The sequence below is a fragment of the Ambystoma mexicanum genome, chromosome 6p, assembly GCF_040938575.1.
Source record: "Ambystoma mexicanum isolate Mex_15411 chromosome 6p, UKY_AmexF1_1, whole genome shotgun sequence".
Lineage (NCBI taxonomy): Eukaryota > Metazoa > Chordata > Amphibia > Caudata > Ambystomatidae > Ambystoma > Ambystoma mexicanum.
In genome coordinates, this window is record NC_090935.1 from 511,726,185 (window position 1) to 511,743,343 (window position 17,159).

Below are 17,159 nucleotides of genomic sequence, written 5' to 3' on the forward strand. Positions count from 1 at the left end.
ATGTATTGTATTAAAGAGAAGATCACGGATATATCAATATAAAGACACCAGACCTACAAAATGGCAGGGCGCGTCTAGCTATATCCAATTGCACTGATCATTTCTATCCATGTAGTCAAAGACTGTACTGACTTGCTAATTATTATCGATTCCCATGCATATTCAATTTTTAATGACTAAGGCATGTATTAAAAATACAACGAAAAGGGACTTACATATCAGGAACACTCAAGATGATTGGTAGGATTTCATCCACATTGTACTAGATCATGGGATATCCCAGCAGCTGCACAGAGGAAGAAAGGCTCCTGAAGTCACTTGGTTGCCCTTAGAGATGCCGTTTAGCAATGTTTGTAGGGATCAGGTTGTTTCATGAGCTGTAAAAAAACGTAAATATAAATTAATTGCATAGACCACCGAGGATCAGTTCAATAGACGAATATCAAGTATTTCCTTAATAGGCAGAATTAAGTTATTAGATAGTTTCTTCACATTTCCCCCATTTATTTATTTTCAAGACCCAAATGGGGGAGGACAATGCTAAACATGAACGAAAATCGCTTTGCCACTGTTTGAAGGAATGCTAGAAGTTTTGCCTTGAATACAGGTTTAGGACATGTTGCACCCCCTGACCAATTTTAGAACAATATGGATGATTTGCATCACTTGAAATTTCCTATGGAAATTTTGTATGAGATACTGGCATGTGTGACGGATTGGAAGAAGGGGTCGGACACTTGGAAGACATGATTCAGGTTTTTTAATGAAATTATAAGTATAATGCCGAACTTTCCCCATCACTAAAGGAAATACACTACCCTACTTTAAAAAAAAAAATGAAGGTACTCGTCCATTGTCATGAAGTCAAAAGAAATGATGTCCTCTATCCAAACTACCCTATCTCGCCATGCCAATATTGATAATTTACTTAAGCCCAGGGAATTAATTGTGTTCTCCTGGTCTCCCCTCCATGTCATTCAATAGTCTTGAATTAGTCCAACTCTTGGTGGAACTGATAGTCTCTGCGATCAACTTTCACCTGACCTCCAGAGCACTTTTCTTTATCCTGCTTTTTGCAGTCCTCTTTTCCAAATGTCATTCACAGTAACTTTTCTTGCAAATCACATAGTTGCAACCTCGTTCTAGGCCTTCTCCTTGAGGCACTTGATAGGAGTTTTCCTCTGCCTCTTTTACACTTCTATTATCATCGCTTCTCAAACTTTGAGTGTCTCTTTCTTCACTGGTTTTATGCCAGCTGCATTGAGGCAGTGCCTCTCTTGTAGGCTTCTCACCTCTGGTTTGGGTATCTCTCCACATATGACACATACATCAACTGTGTTGGCTCAGCCCCTCTCTTCAAGGCGTTTTGCTTCTTAAATGAGATTGTTCTGTATTTGATAACTCATATTGAGTACTGGGCTGAGTTTCTTCCGATATATAACGATATCCTGCAGGCCCTGGGGCTCACACAGGTACTTTTGATTTGATAGGGGCTGATGGTTATGTTTGGCTCTCGCTCAGGACTGGTCCCTCTCTGCTGCTTTTTCTTGCGTATGCATTAGACTCCACCTTCCTACAATGGATGCTGGTGTGAAGTGACCCCTGCTTCCTCTATGGGCGGTATCTGCATTGTTCCTGGGGCATCCTGCCCACCACATCAGCTTTTGGTCACACCACTACCGGGCTGCTTGCTTGTCTCTCAGTAGACGCAAGACTCTTCTTGTTTCTGCATGCACAGGTTCTCCAATGTCTTGCCCTTGTGTTCCTGCTCTCTCTCCAGAAGTCACAGGCTCCGCAACTAACTACTGTGCCGTCTCCTGCTGGCGTTATCAGGTCAGAGGGTTTTCCCTGCGCATCAGGCTTCTCCTCTTTCCTCTTTGTCCTCGGCATAGTTATTTATATATGCTTTTCGCATTAAAGAGACATCTTCCTTTACTGGTGCCATTAGGTTTTGTCTTACATTAACTTCAGCCAAAGATAAGGATGCAACATTCTGAGGCTTATCAGTCCCATGTATACAATTATGTATACAATTACATTTGTTGTTATAGGAGTTCCTCAATGGAACAGGAGTCCTTCTCCTCAAAGGGGGAGCCTCTCCCAGTGAGGTCGCACTTGCCTCTACAACTAGGGAGTGTTTTGCAGAGTGGGCTCACCTCACTTGCCTTACGGGTGGGGGGCTCTATTCTTGGGGAAAAGGGGAGAATATCTGCGATTCGCCACAAATGGCTGGGTATCAACTGAAAATTTGGCACCCTTCAGAATTTCATGTTTGGTGTTGTACAAATTAACAATAATATAAAGAAGTGGATCCAAGTAAGTGACCAAGAAACATCAGTGGACTATCATGTGCCCAGTGGCCCCTGTGCATGGGGCACAGCCCCAAGAAACAAATTGTTCAATCACTACCACTGGGCACGGCAATTGGTCATGCCCAAGGGCCTTGGTCGGTTCCACAGACTTCTACTTGCTCCTGGACTACAGCCCCAGGTTCAAGCTGGACTCAAGCCATGCCTGCGACTCAGCTGATGCATGCAGATAATTCTGGAACCTGTGGACCATTCCTGTAGCCTATGGACGGTACCAGAGGCTTCATAGATACAACTGCTTTTTTTTCTTTTTGAGGGAAGTATTCAATCCCTCTCGGGCCTCCCCGCAACACCCCACTTTTAAGGGGAAGCATATGAAGTCTGTAATTAGCCCTATCCTGCTAATTTACATGCTGACTCTGTGGACTCACTGTAGAAATCTTCTGGACAATAAGGCAGCTATTTGAGAAAAGAAGGACTGAATTTAATTAGAATCACTGTCTTGAATTAGTGAATATGGATAGCCCCTGATAAAAGCATCACTTATGCAGCGAGAGACTGTCTGTCCTGTCAATTGGTGGCAGTTGCTCTCCTCTCTCAGAGTTTAGTGGTCATGTAGATGGTTATTAGGCCATTGTGTTTATTTGATCTATTTATGCAGAACTATTTCTATAATTCTCCCCTAAAATGTGTTTCATTTATTTAATGCATTTTAAACTTTAAACTAATAGACCAATTAAGGTAAAGAGAGATCTTCTATACTCAGATATCCATTTATCAATGCAGCAGGAGGCATCAAAATTAGTATGAAAGTCAATAACTTTTGTCAAAATGTAGTTTTATTGATCATTGACCAATATTATGGTGAATCTTTGAAAGATTTTGTATTAGAATGTGAAAAGAAAGCACCTCACCTTAAACAAATGTGAAATAGATGTATGTCGCATGAATTCATACAAGCAGACATGCAGGCTCTTAGAATGACTTTATCCAGCAAAACCATGATTCAAGATTTCAAAACACATTAAAAACCAGCATTGGTGGTATTCGTCTATGTATAAAATAAACTGTTACTGCAAAGCTGTATTATTTCATAATATCCCTTCAACAAATATAACCTTTCATCTGCAAAGTTGCATTGCTTCTTCTCATGAAAGAAACGTGCACATGGGAAAGTTACACTCTTAACTTTGAGACTAATAAACCCCTCTGTCCCACGCTTTAATATCTCTTCCACTCACTGCTGAAAATGTTTTTGTCGTTTGAATTGGCATTCAACATGCCCTCAAAGCCCTCAAAATAATTCACCTCTAAACCTCGCAGGTAATGGCAGCTTTAAATTCAATTAAAATGATCACGTCACGTTTTACTCAACTATCTGCTAAATACTGACATTCCCGTTTCTCAGCATTATTCCCATGTGAAGTTCCAACTAAATTAAAATGTAAAAAGAAATCTGTAGTTCCACCCAGATAGACCACTGCGTATGCTTCCACCGGACAACAGATTGAGAGACAGAGGGGATCGTCAGGTGTACACAGAGCTTTTACTCTCTGGCGTCCATCTACCACTCGCAAAAAGGCACTTTGGAGTTAATATCTCTTTGTGTGTGATACATAACTTTAATTATTTCACACAAGCACCGTAGTAGGAGAAGAATTCTTGAGACACTTTTTTTTAATGGCAATAATAATGATTTCCTGAGGCCAAAGTAGGGCAGCACCCTCAAAATGATAATAACCTATTTGTAACCACGGCTACAAGTATCCACAGCCAGTGAGCATACATAATATGACATTCTGTTGCTGCCTTTCTTTTTGTGCGAGAGAACAGCAATCAGAATGATAAATCCAGGCTAAATACCACAGAGGCATGAATGCAAGTTGCAAAAGTGCACAAACGGGTTGATTATAAGTCAAATGATGAATGACTACTGCCCTGGCGGAGTGCACGGATCAGTAGTGGCTAAACCACTCCCTCAGCCCTCACAATACTAGAAACCAACAATGATCTGTGATGAATCTGGAGACTTCATCCCTTCTTATCTAGCTCGAGCCTCCCCCTTTGAGGCTAGGTAGGTGACCCCACTCAGCAAAACCATCCCTGGGGTTTGAGAAAGCAGGACCACACTGTGAGTAACTCCCCTTTAGGGGAGAAGGACTCCTATTCCCAAACTCCCTTTACCCATGGTATTATTTGCCTACATGCGAGTAAGAAGTACTGACAATACAACTATGTGTTTGGCTCAAGGTAATGCTGCACTTTCTACATGCTTGACAACCTGTGCTGAACAATAAGCCCCTTCTAAATACCAGAACAAGAAGAAAGGTCCAACAAACCTTGGAGGAGGAGAAACCCAACACCTAGGCGAGCCTCAGATCAAAGAATGTCTGCAAGGGGAGGAGCCATGGAGACGAGCAGAGCCGGCTGCAGCACCAGGGTTTGATTGGCCCGTCGGCCCGTGGCCGGTCTGAAATCCTTTAGAGGTGGGCAAGAGATTGGGTTAAAAGCCCATGCCTGGGCCAGTCTTGTGCCGGCTCAGGGCTACCTGCAGGCCCCTTCTCTGATCTGCATGATCAGGGCCTGCAGGTAATGAATCTGCACGAGACACCAGGGCGCCATGTGAACTGATAGTGAAGGAAGTGTTACTTTTTTACAAAACACTGGGAGCAGGCCTCAGCCCGGCGCGCTTCCAGTGTTTTGTAAACAAAATAAAATATCCTGCAACTGCTCGCCTACCCTTGGAGGACCGTGGCAGCAGGGCAGGCTGCAGGAGGAGCCTGGAGGCTGTCACACACAACACAAGATCATTGATTCTGATTGTGGCACACAGCCCTGCAAACTGAGCCGCGGCCGCCGGATTCCACCGTCCTGTTTATCTCCTGCATCAAAGCATGAATAGGCCTGCTGTGCTGTGCACAAAGTGCCAGATTCAGACCCACTGGGATGGACTTGCCTAACTAGGTGGGGGCCTGGCCGAGCGCACTGTACCTTTGGGCACAAAGCATTGATATTAAAAGCAACTACTGATAACAAAAATGCAATCGAACAAGGATGGCTGTTACAACAGTGTCAGTGGGTTGGATTTCTGTTTTAGTTATCTTGAGTTTGCCAATGTATACATTACCCCCCATAGTAACAGACTTTGTGTAGATGGAAACCTAAAAGAAGGCTCTGGGGCTTAGGTTTACTCAAAGTTGTACTCATTTGTGAGTTCCACTGGATAGATTAATCAAGAGAAACTTTTCTGGCAGGGAAAGTGAGGGGAGGAGGAAGATTACCAATACCAAAGTAGCTTTAGAGAGTGTCTGATATAGAGAAAGAGGCTGCAATTGAATGATTGCTTTAATGCGACTGTCCAAAAAAAGTCGTTCTTTTAAAGGTATGGATCGGTTTGTGTACATAAGGGTAGGAAAAAAAATTAAATTGTTTTGTCTTGGGCGCCGTATTCAAACCAATATTAATTGGCCAATCATCGTAGCACAGTGACCCAGGGCAATCTGATTCCTGACTAGAGCGGAACCGAGGCCGTGGCTCGAGTCGAGACCAAAACGGCCACAAGGGGATAAATAAAAGGCAAACAAGGTGGTGGAGGGATTATGCAAGGAGAACTTTGACAATGTTTTACCCCCAAACAAGTGTGCAATGGATAATGAGTTACGTGTCTGTAACGGCTGGTTCCGAGCACAGAGCTGCAGAGAGACAGGGAGAGAAAGTCAGCGACAAGCAGAGCAGCCCTGGTTTATGAAGGAGACTGGGCATTGGGAATCCATCTACGTGAGTGGGTAGGTTTGTCTGCTGTCTGTCATTTTATTACGTTTTCCAAACTTTATGGCGGGAATTTGCTATCCGACTCACTATATATCAGCAGCCGTCTGTGTGTTCCCCGTGTGGCTTAATTGCATGCTCTGGAAATGGAAGCAAGAAACCCGTTGTATCATTTGTCCTCATTGTGAGGGCCTGGGCGAATACTTTTGCTAGCATGTACTTCCTTCTGACCAAAGCCACTACCAGAACCAAGAACTTGCAAGAAGCCTGTTGTATCACTTGTCCTCACTGTGCTTTTGCTAGCCTGTACTTCCTTCTGACTAAAGCCAGTACCCCAAACCAAGAAACTCAATGCCCAAATAAACTGAATGTCAAACGACCAGTTTAGGACTTTTGGTGCAGACGTGGTTATGGCCCCAACCTGCTGCGGGCATGACGTCCATAGCCTGATAAACTAAAGGGAGATTCCTTGCTCTGTCTGGGACTGGGAACAAATGACAAGTAAATAAAGGTGTGTGTCCCAACAGGAAAAGGATTTAAGGTATAGCAGTCAAACCAATTAGCTGCATCCTGTCTCACTTTGTAAGCAAACCCCTACAAACACTCTCCTAAATAGGTGTGTGATCGGAATTCTAGTCTTAATTGCTAGAAAGTGAACCCTTGTTACCCATATATGCTGACGAGGGACCATATCGTGTGCTGATCAATCTCACACAAAAGAACGATAGATTACTTAGTACGAAGTACGCTATTAAAAACACATACAGCTTGGTAATCTAGAACAGTCTGTATCACAATTTATTATAAACAATTTGACAAATAAACAAATGAAAAGGTTTTTTGTGAAGGAATAATATTCCCAAATTGTTAATTCAACATGGACTCAACATGCTAAAACAAAAACAAAAGCATTTTAAGATATTAGCATGAAATAATTTAACATGCATACATTCATTTAATACAGTTGAGCTGCTATTTGGCCATTCATAAGGGGTCTGTATCTGAAAATGCAAACAATACAACCCAATGGTTACATTTGTTGCCAGGTGGTACAAATTATTCAGACTCACAAAAGAAAATGTTCAAGATTATACTTGGTAATCAACAAATCTACTCGGGGTCTACGTAGAGTGGATGCATGAGCTAGAAAACAGCCATCTGCCACCCGCTTGATTGAACATTGCAAAAGCAGGTGTATCCTACGTTTCGGCGTTGATTGGTGTATGTAACGCCTTCCTCAGGACCAGAGTCAGATGTAAATAAAGGTGACCCCTGAGGAATAAATGAAAAACACTAAGTGCGTGTAATGAATGTAAGTTAAAACTGGGACAATTAGTGGCTGTATAGAACCTAAAGCGGATTACACAGTCTATACTAAAGTCAATTCCCCCCCGGGTGTTAATGGTAGTATAAAATCTAATCTACCTCAATGTGAGAGGGTGCTGTAGCGTGTATATAGATAAAAAGCACTAGAAACCAATAAACACTAGGACAAAGGCAGTCAAGGAAATTAAAAATGAAAATGATTAGAAGAGCTAGAAGGAGGGCTTCATGCAACCGTGGAGTAAAGCTACATCATCAAAAGTTAGATGATCCAAAATCCAAAGTGAGCTTGGACAAGTTTACAGAGTGGTGACTCATGCAGGTTGTGAGACCACTTAAATAAAAATAAAAATAAAATGGCGGTTAACTCACGGCTCCTTATCCTGCCGGGCCCAAAAGGGAAACACGGCAGGTCTTAATCGCAAATGCGTGGGCTGTGACTCTCAGATCGGTGAGCGAAGGAAATGGAACCGTAGTTCCCAGATGTGGAGGAGAAAAAAGGGTCCTCGTGTCCTGTTAGGAGACAAGTCAAGGTAAAGACTGAAAACTAGGACCTCTAAATGTAACAGTCCAAGTGTCTTAAAGAGTACAAACCAAGGACAAAAAAACAGAGAAGTAATATATCCCCTCATTTACTTGTACCGCGTTGTTCCTTGCTAACGGGCACAGTGTAGCGGGGCATTCGGGAGAATCAAGCTGAAGGAATTCACTGCAAGTGAAACACGTTGACGCGTGCAGACACTCCACGGACATGATCCGGGTTGTTAGGGTCACAGCTGAGGACTGGAAAAGGGGACAAAAGGTCAGTAAGTGTGTCCCTAAAGGAATATGTTCCCGGAGTATAGAGGGGCACTGAGAGAACACTCACATGTTCGTGTGAAGGAAAGCCTGCGTTCTGTGCTGGAGCTCTGCAAAGTGTCTCCTCCCAGATGACGTAGGTTGCCAGGGAGACGCTACGCGGCTCTGGTAGCCATATTTCAAAGCTAGTGGCACTGCGCGGTGGTGGAAGGAAGTTGTACTGTACCCTGTCACATCGTAAGCGCATTTTATAAAGGCCAAGGAAATGACCAAAGGGACCAAGCTGTCTGTATTGTCTATACTCTATGTGAAGCAACCAATGACTCGACTCAAAAATGCAGGCAAGAAAACCCCCCCCACTAACAGCTGTTAATGTTGTTAGGGAGGTAGCAGAAATGTGGGAGTCTCCTCATTGAGCCCTCTTGATCTGTCCAGTGTCTGCAGATGAAAGATCCATCCGGATTCCCTATTGAGCAGTGCCTGCTGCATATTAAGGCTGTTTTTAACCACATCCAGCACCCACTGCTTTATATCGTCTGGGTAATGTGAAAAAGCCACGAAGTGTGAAACCATTGGAGCCAAATGGATTTTACATCGTATTCTTGAGTGATGTTCATTAATTCTCGTGTGAACTGGCCTACTTGTCTGGCCGACATATCTCAGGCCACAGGGGCATTGGATGCAATATACTACATTACCAGTTTTTCAGTTCGATAAGAAGCGATTTTCCCATGTTCTGTTCTCAATGGGAAAGCTTGTTTTCTTCTTGGTGAACTGGCAAGCACAGCAGTTCCCACAGGGGAAATGGCCATCAAAGGGTGCAACACTCTCTGGCTCACATTAGGTTGAGCTAGTGTGGAGGAGTGCACCAGCTGGTCTTTGAGATTTCTTGATCTCTTAAAGGCAAAAAGAGGCTTGCCTGAACCCGGCAGGCAAGTGTGGACCAATGGCCAGTATTTTAATAGTACTTTGTTAATAGCAAACAATTGTGTGCTATGTGTGGTCACACATGTAATCCTCTCTTGTGGCAAACTTCTGGCTTTGGGTTCAAGAAGGTTTTCCTAGGCGTGAACCTAGCTTTTTTCAGGGCATGCAAAACCAACTTTCTGGGGTAGCCTCTATCCCTCAGGTCGCTAGCCAATCTTTTGGCATGTTGGTAGTAATCCGATATTTTGGTACAATTACTTTTCAACCTCAAAAATTGACTCTAGGGCAGATTTTCTTTAAGCGACCTGGGGTGAAAGCTAGTGAAGTGAAGAGTGGTGTTCTTGTCCGTATTCCTCTTATGTAGCGTACAGTGGAGATGTCCCAGTTGAGCCTTAAGATCCAGGTCCAAGAAATGAATGGATGTATTATCATGCTTCATGGTAAATTTGATGGTAGGATGTTGGTTATTGAGGTAAGTTAAAAAAGCATTAAGGGAGTCAAGATTGCCTGCCATATAAAGATCACATCGTCGATGTACCGGAACGACTTCCTTATTTTTGGTCTGAATTGGTTATTGGCTGAAAGCACAAACTGTTCCTCGAAGGCAGCCATAAAGAGAATAGCTAGGCTAGGGGCAAATGCCGCCCCCATAGCCGTGCCTCTTATCTGCAAATAATATTGTCCTGCATATAAAAAAAGTTTTTCTGTAGGGCAATAATCATGAGTTCAATAATAAACCCTGCTGGTACCCTCTGTTGTGTACCCTGGTGAATAAGGAATCTGTCGATGATCTCTTATGGCCTCCTCTTGGGGTATATTAGTTTACAGTGACTTAATATTCATTGTGACCAGGAGATCTTTTTCACTGTAAAATGGTTCCCCTTCAAAGATATTGATTGTGGCCATACGTGTTGCCCCTGAGCTGTTGTCCCCGCCCGGTAATCTATAATTCACCCTTGACGGGTCACTATAGAATTTTAAGACATGCATGGTTGACCAGGCAGCTAGTACCCAAGGTGCTGCAGGTCCAAACTCCTCCAGTCAGGTGGTAGCTGTGCGTTAGTATACATCAATCATACCATCCCATACCCTAACATATCCTCTTTTCGTCTGAGTTGGTATCTTTGTACTGCACCCGTTGGCCGGTGGGGAAAAACATTGCGCCAGGTGGATGTTGGTTCTAAGCCCGTCCCGGGCTTCATCATTTGATCCCTGTTGCAGGTGCACTAAACCCCTTCATCTGATCCGCCGTCTTGCCACTTTGGCTCAAATCTTTGGATTTTAAGGTTTCCAGTAATAATGTCTTATTGTGTTTAATTACAAAACAACCCAGTTGCCCAGTAAGGCTAACATGGCAACTGTAATACTCTCTAGCAAACTGTTAAGCCAAAACTACTACCATTGTGGTTTTGATTTTTTTTTGCATCCTAAAATTGTAAACTATAAAACCCAGAATGCACGATAATGCCATCCTAGCCGATCTAGTTAAACCGCTGTATTTTCCGTGATTTAATATATGCAATAAAATGATTTGTGTAATCGACAACTAGCTTTGCAGCTTCTCTGTCACCAAACTTTCAGCTTGTTGTTATATCTGATGTTGCACAACCCTTGCTTAGTGACCTATCTCAACTTATTTTGCCTATCAAGCTAGTGGGCCTCGTGGATAAACTATCATTTTAATGGATGCATCCCGTTGCTTACTTTAAATTATCGCCAAAATGCCAGTTAACTGGCGCTCTGCGAGCTCATTGTGTTGGGAATGTTCCATTATGTTTATCAAAGAAGGTTCTGCTTGTAAACGAAACAGGGATTGTACCCTGAGCACCTTAACGAACTGCAGAGCCAGGGACAGTGATTCTGCATAGCTGTGCATTGGGAACCTGTTGGTGTCTGTCGCGAGTCATCCATCCAGCTGCTCCTGCAGCCCTTGTGGCCTACCTAAAATACAATTTGACTGATGGTTCAATTTCTAATTCGCATTCTGTGTCTGCCCTATTCTTCTGATGTATTTATTCTGTAGTAGTGTTCCTGTCGGCTCATTTTGACTTGCCCTACGCCTAATTGGTCATCCTTTCTGTTGCTCCACCATCATCCTATCACCATAATAGTGATATTTCCTTATATCGGACATGTGTGCGTATAGTAAATAACTGCCTCCGCCCCATCGTACTTATCAATTCATTTTGATGACCCGTGCTTTACACATTTTTTCGTTTCAACTTTCAACCACCGGAACTGTTTTTCCATGTGCATTTGCTGACTGTGCACACACTGTGCGATGCTCTTGGATCCGCTTATCCGAACATCCATTGCTGTCCATCTTCTTAGATCTTCCGACTATACCGCTTGACTGTTAGTCTGTGCCAGCGATTTCTTTTCTGTGCTTGGTCAAGAATTGACTGCAATGTACTTCTCGTTGGGGCTGAGCAGGTGAGTCGTGGCCTTGGGAGACCCTCCTGGGCCCCATTTAGCCATTGTTAGTGCCTTGTTTTGCCCATTGGCCTCCTCTCCCTTCCCTGCCCCCCCTTTCCCCTGTGCCTTCCTCCCGCCTCCCCAACCCGCCCACCACCTTTGATTGGTCCTTCCACCTTCCCATGCTGCTGGGCATCTGTGGGCCAAACACTGTGCTCGCCATTACCATGGGGCCGAGCAGGTGAGTCGTGGCCTTGGGAGACACTCCTGGGCCCCCTTTTAGCCATCTTTAGGGCCTCGTTTGCCCATTGGCCTCCTCTCCCTTCCCTGCTCCCTCGCTCTCCTGTTCCTAGACTTCAGCATTCCATTTCAAGCATCAGGAAGACCTTGCATGTCAAGCGTAGGCTGCCTAAAACATACAATATAAGATGCTCTTCCCTGCTAATACACAAAGACAAAATGCATGTTTTCACTTCCACCGAAGAGGTATTCGGTTTTGTTGAAACTCTGAAATGCGCACTGTCCCATCAATTGTTGCAGCTGAGAGCGCTGCTGCTGCTCCTGCTGTGGCTGCCGCCGCCTTGCGGTGAGTTCCTACTATTTATCCCTCTGGGGCCTGCCTTAGGAATAAGGAGATATAACAAGCCCTCTCTTCTTTGCAAATGCAAGGTTAGTGCCTCGGGAAAAACGGTACGTATATGACTTTCAGCGCATGTGAGATACAGATCAGTGGGTGAGAGATTAGTTGTGAAACAGACAGCAGGCTGGTATATGACAAGGAGACAAGTGGCAGGACATTATCCAGGGAGGAACTTACATAAGCACAGCGGGCACTGTCGCACCGGTATGAGACTGCAGGTGTGTAATTTATGGTTATATATTTCACAGTGGTATGCGCAGTTGGGGTGTGAGTGTGTGTCACAGACCTAAGGCGTGTGTTCTGATCAGTTGTTTTGTGATAGGCAACTATATGACATCTATCCTTCAGACAGGCAACTGCTGGGTGACTGGCAGCAGAGGCAGGTGTCCCAGGAACCTCATGCATAGTGGACGGTGGTGTAGTCTTAAATCTCAGTTACCAGTTTAATGGTACCCACTACAAAATAATTGCTCGTTTTACTATAGCCGATGTGGTAGCTCAGTGGGTTGAGCGATCACTGCTGCAATGTTTCTGTGATCTGCAGGTTCGAATCCCAGCAAGGCCATCTCAGCCTTTCCTCCTTTAGAGGTCCATAAATAAGTACCAACATAGGTTGGGTGATATTGTATGCATGTTTGTTCTATAAAAAAAGAGCTTAAGTGCTATAAAATAACATATCATTTGGCTTTGGACGTCTGCTTGCATTTACAGTAATTTGACAATATGGATCTATACACACAGATATTAATGATGCATATGGTGATCCATTACTCTATGAAATGTATATCACATTAGTGAAATCATAACCATATTTTTCGTAGTGTACTTAGGAACAATGCTATTTGATGCCACTTCCTGTTTTGTCAAGGGGTGAAAGGTTGTGTTTCATCACTTCCCAGGATGTCACTTTCGGGCGGGGTCAAATGACATCACTTCCGGTGATGTTATAAGTGGTCAAGGCTCATGAGGCGAGGAGTGGGCCACTTTTTTTGAGGCAAGGGGTGGGCCACTTTTTTTTCTGGTGTCCGGGCCTATTTCTTGTCCCAGTCCAACCCTGTGCAGCATGGAAGAAGGTGGACACCAGAGAGGGATACAAACAAGGAAGTACACAAAGCTGTAGAGGTAGAGACTGTGTCGTTCAAACAGGACCTGGAGTCACTACCACATACAGGACATGGTGGGTCTGAAGCCAGTAAACAGACACAGAGTCTACGGATGAAGGCAGGACTGGGTCCTTCACTTTCATACCAAGGGCCAACGAGAGAGTGAGTGAGAGAGAGAGAGAGAGAGAGAGAGAGAGAGAGAGAGAGAGAGAGAGAGAGAGAGAGGGGGGAAGAGGAAGAGAATCGAGACGAGTGGAACACAAAGACTGCTAGCCTACATACCGGATGAACAGCAAGCTTTGGAGATTGCTGCCATCACTTACGAGATGGGTCCTCAATGGTGCAAGCACCACAACGCAGTAGGTACATGGGTTGCCCAGGTCGGAGGCAGGAGGAAAGAAGAGAGAACAAGTGTGAAAGAGGGGAGATTTACCCTAATCCCATCCAAGGGACCTTTGAGAAGAGATAGAGGTTATAGTTGTGTTTAAATATCAAGTTCCTCACGCTGAGCTCTCCACATTATAGCCACATTTCTAATAGCGACAAAGTCGTTTGTCTAGTGTTTCCTTCAACATCCACAAGAGCAATCTCCCAGCTTTTCCTGTTGGTTATGCTTCCTCTCCAGGTATTTCTCATAAATATGTTTATCAAATCTTTGAGTGGAACTTTTGTTTACGTCTAACCATTAGATGCAACATAGGAGGGACTCCTGGGACAGTCGGAGATACCTTTGTGAAGGACCAAGAATGGAGGGCACTGAACCTATTCCTTTTACATTTTACTAAATGTTGGGGCCAGTTTAGTGGATATGTTAGAACAGATGGCTAGATTTATTTTTTTGACTATTGACAAGTGCCTTCGTTTAATTTTGTTAGGAAGGGAACGTCCTTCTAGAAGTAGGGTCAGTGAGGTGTTTTCATTTATTTTAAAAAAAAAACTACTGTCAAAAATGTCCCCTGGTCTGAGTCCTTCTTCATGGCTTGCCACAGATCCCAATCGCAAAGTTGAAAGATGCACAGTCAAGAAATAGATCTCCTTCACCATTTGTAGTAACATGGGATGAGGGCAGGCATATTCTTAAGAGATGTGTGAACTATGAAAACAGTAGCAGACCAAATATCAATATTACAGCAAGATTATATACAATTATAAATACTTTAATTGGTCACACCATATGCAATAATATAAAAACACCAACACAAACCTAGCCCTGTGGAAATATCACAGAATGAACACAATGTAGATGATACACGCACTCTGGGTAATGTAGCAGGGATGAAAGGCAAACTGCAAATAATGTCACCAAAAAGGAAGCTTCTTTGTAAAATAAGGTGCATATGGCTGGATTATCAGTCCAAGAAGTCGACCAAGAGGGTGTGGAACCTCTCAACAGTGCCTTTATCAGTTTTTGGGCAGCTCATCCACATTGCATCATGCTTCAGGATGCTACCTTTGTTGGTCAAACCGGGTGCAGATGTGCTGGGTTGTGCTGGTCCGGTGACAAGATGACGTGAAGTCAGTCCAAAGTGGAGCTCCATGTAATTTGAGGCAGAGCAGGGTTCAAGCGATGCAACTCAGATGTGTAACTTGGGTCCACTTGTAGATAGAGACAGTTTGTGACGTTAGTAACTTCTGGGTCGGGTCGATGAATGCTTCAGAGGTTTGAGTCGCGGTCTGGGGCAGTTCAAAGCTGTGATCCTGATGCTCCAATGCGATATTCAAAGATGTCATGGTTGAAGCGAACAAATTGCTCATGTTCTTTTGGAAGAATTATTCAGAAAACTGTTTGTTGACCAGAACAGGTGACATGCTCTGCTAGTTTGGTGCTGTTTGATGAATGCAAAGAGCAGTTTGAAGAAGTTTGAAGAGATTACAAAAAGCAGTACCATGGGTCATGATGATTTGAAGGTGTTTGAACTTGGTCGACTGGTTTATGAGGCCAGAAAGCAGGCACCCTTCTGCTTGACTTTTTCTGGTGCTGTGAGTCCCAATTCATTGGCTCATGGGCAAGATTGGTCTTTTTCCTCTCTCTCCCATCAGGGGAGGCTACCTGGCACCAGCATGAGTCCTTCACCTCCAGTGAGGTGTTTGGGTACCGGTGCAACTTGCAGAGAATGCAGGACTTGATCTAAACAGCAGGTCACCCCCAATGTTCCCTGAGGATGGGTTTGGTAGCAAAGCTTTCCTCTACCTTGGAAAACATGACTTCACCCCTGGCAGACAGATTTAGAAAAGGCAGCTCTGCCAACAGTTCTGTCCTTAAGAGGCCAAGATGAATCAAAGAAGGAGTGGCAGAGTCTTCCTTATGAAAGGCAAATTCCACAAAGGATTGAATGAAAGCAAGACTGCTTTAAGGGGTCCAGTACTTGTTAAGTAACAAGTGACTTTTGCCTTCTTTTATCATACCGAACTTTTTTGCTCTGAAGGAAGTGATAAAGACGGGAAGAAAAGAGAACTGATGGTCCATCTGCTCTGTCTAGCTGTCCTAACTGCACTGCCAGGTGTGAGGCTGCTCTTCTGTTGTGGTTCTGCCTCTTTGAAAGTTGGTTCTCAGGATTCAAAAACACCTTAAGACTTTACAGTTCACTGACACTTATGCAAAGCTGCAGTCATTCTTATTAACAATTTAATAATAATAAAGTCACTTATTATTGACATAATCAGTAAACTTTTTCTTTCATATTTTAACATATTAACTGATCAAGTGCTTTGGTAAAATTACAAAAATATGTATCACCACAAGCCCATGGTACCGATTATGATCCAATGACATTTTAGGACTCAATTAGCTTAGAATACTAACTACCAGCAATTGTGCTTCCTCAGAACCTCCTGTATCACTTTCATTTGCATTAATGATTTACATTGATATAGTAGACATGATAGGTGAATCATTCCCAAAAGAATATTATCATAATTGTAATCTAAATTATAAAAATTAAGGGAGAAAAAAAAAGAGAAAAAGAACAAAATTAAAACAAGTTTTTGTATGAATGAATCTAGATCTTTAGGTATATTTGCACATCAGTCTTGCAATTATAGCAACGAGTTTACTTTAATATGTTGTCGCTATTTCGATAACAACACTATGTAGGATATTTTATAATCATTTTAAGATCCCTGTTCATTTGTTGATGTAGTATAATATGCTGTGGAAGGGGAAGAAACCAGTTTAATAGATGAACAGATTAATGTATTCCCTTTAATTTAAAGTCAAGATAAATATCTTAGAAAACTTTTACTAACTGACTGACATATTTGTTCACCTTGGTTTTTAATCTCTTCTAATTAGAATTGCTCAGATTGATTCTTCGTAATGCTCACTCTTTGATCTATTCCAATTTTTGATGCATCACTTATTGATTTTCCAGATAGGTATGGGAGTTTACCCAGAAATGGAAAGATATACATTCTCATAGTCTATGATTTCTTCATTCATGACTGAACCATTGTGCCTGATAACTCCTACAATTTAAATAATGCTGAATAATGTTGCGAGGTTGTGTTAATTATAGTTTGAAACTCCTGTTCTCCATTGGACAGAGGTATGAACATGCCACATATATTGCTGTGCTCATACTTATTCATTTTTACACTAATGGATAATACAAAACAATTCCAAAACAGATTTACCCATTGCCGCAATTTAGAGTGCATCCTCTGTGTGTGTTTTCAATGCATATTAAGTGTGCTTGTGTTACTTCAGCACCGTCTTAGATTGTTTATGTAATGCATCCATATACAGAAATAATAAAGAGGACTTACTCTGCGTGATTTGCTGTACGGCCATCTTTCAGTATATGCAGATGTGTATGTTTCCTCCATGTCACACTTATAGAATTGATTATTGCATTGCTTCCCATACTGGCCAAGGAC

General features: G+C 43.0%; 1 long non-coding RNA gene across 1 annotated transcript in view; it reads right to left on the bottom strand.

Moving 5' to 3' along the window:
• LOC138510942 (uncharacterized) overlaps nucleotides 1-17,159 on the bottom strand; it is a 1,428,892-nt gene that overhangs the window by 474,616 nt on the left and 937,117 nt on the right. The window contains exon 3 of the long non-coding RNA XR_011280485.1: nucleotides 216-377. This is a non-coding gene — a long non-coding RNA (uncharacterized lncRNA). The remainder of the gene's footprint in view (nucleotides 1-215; nucleotides 378-17,159) is intronic.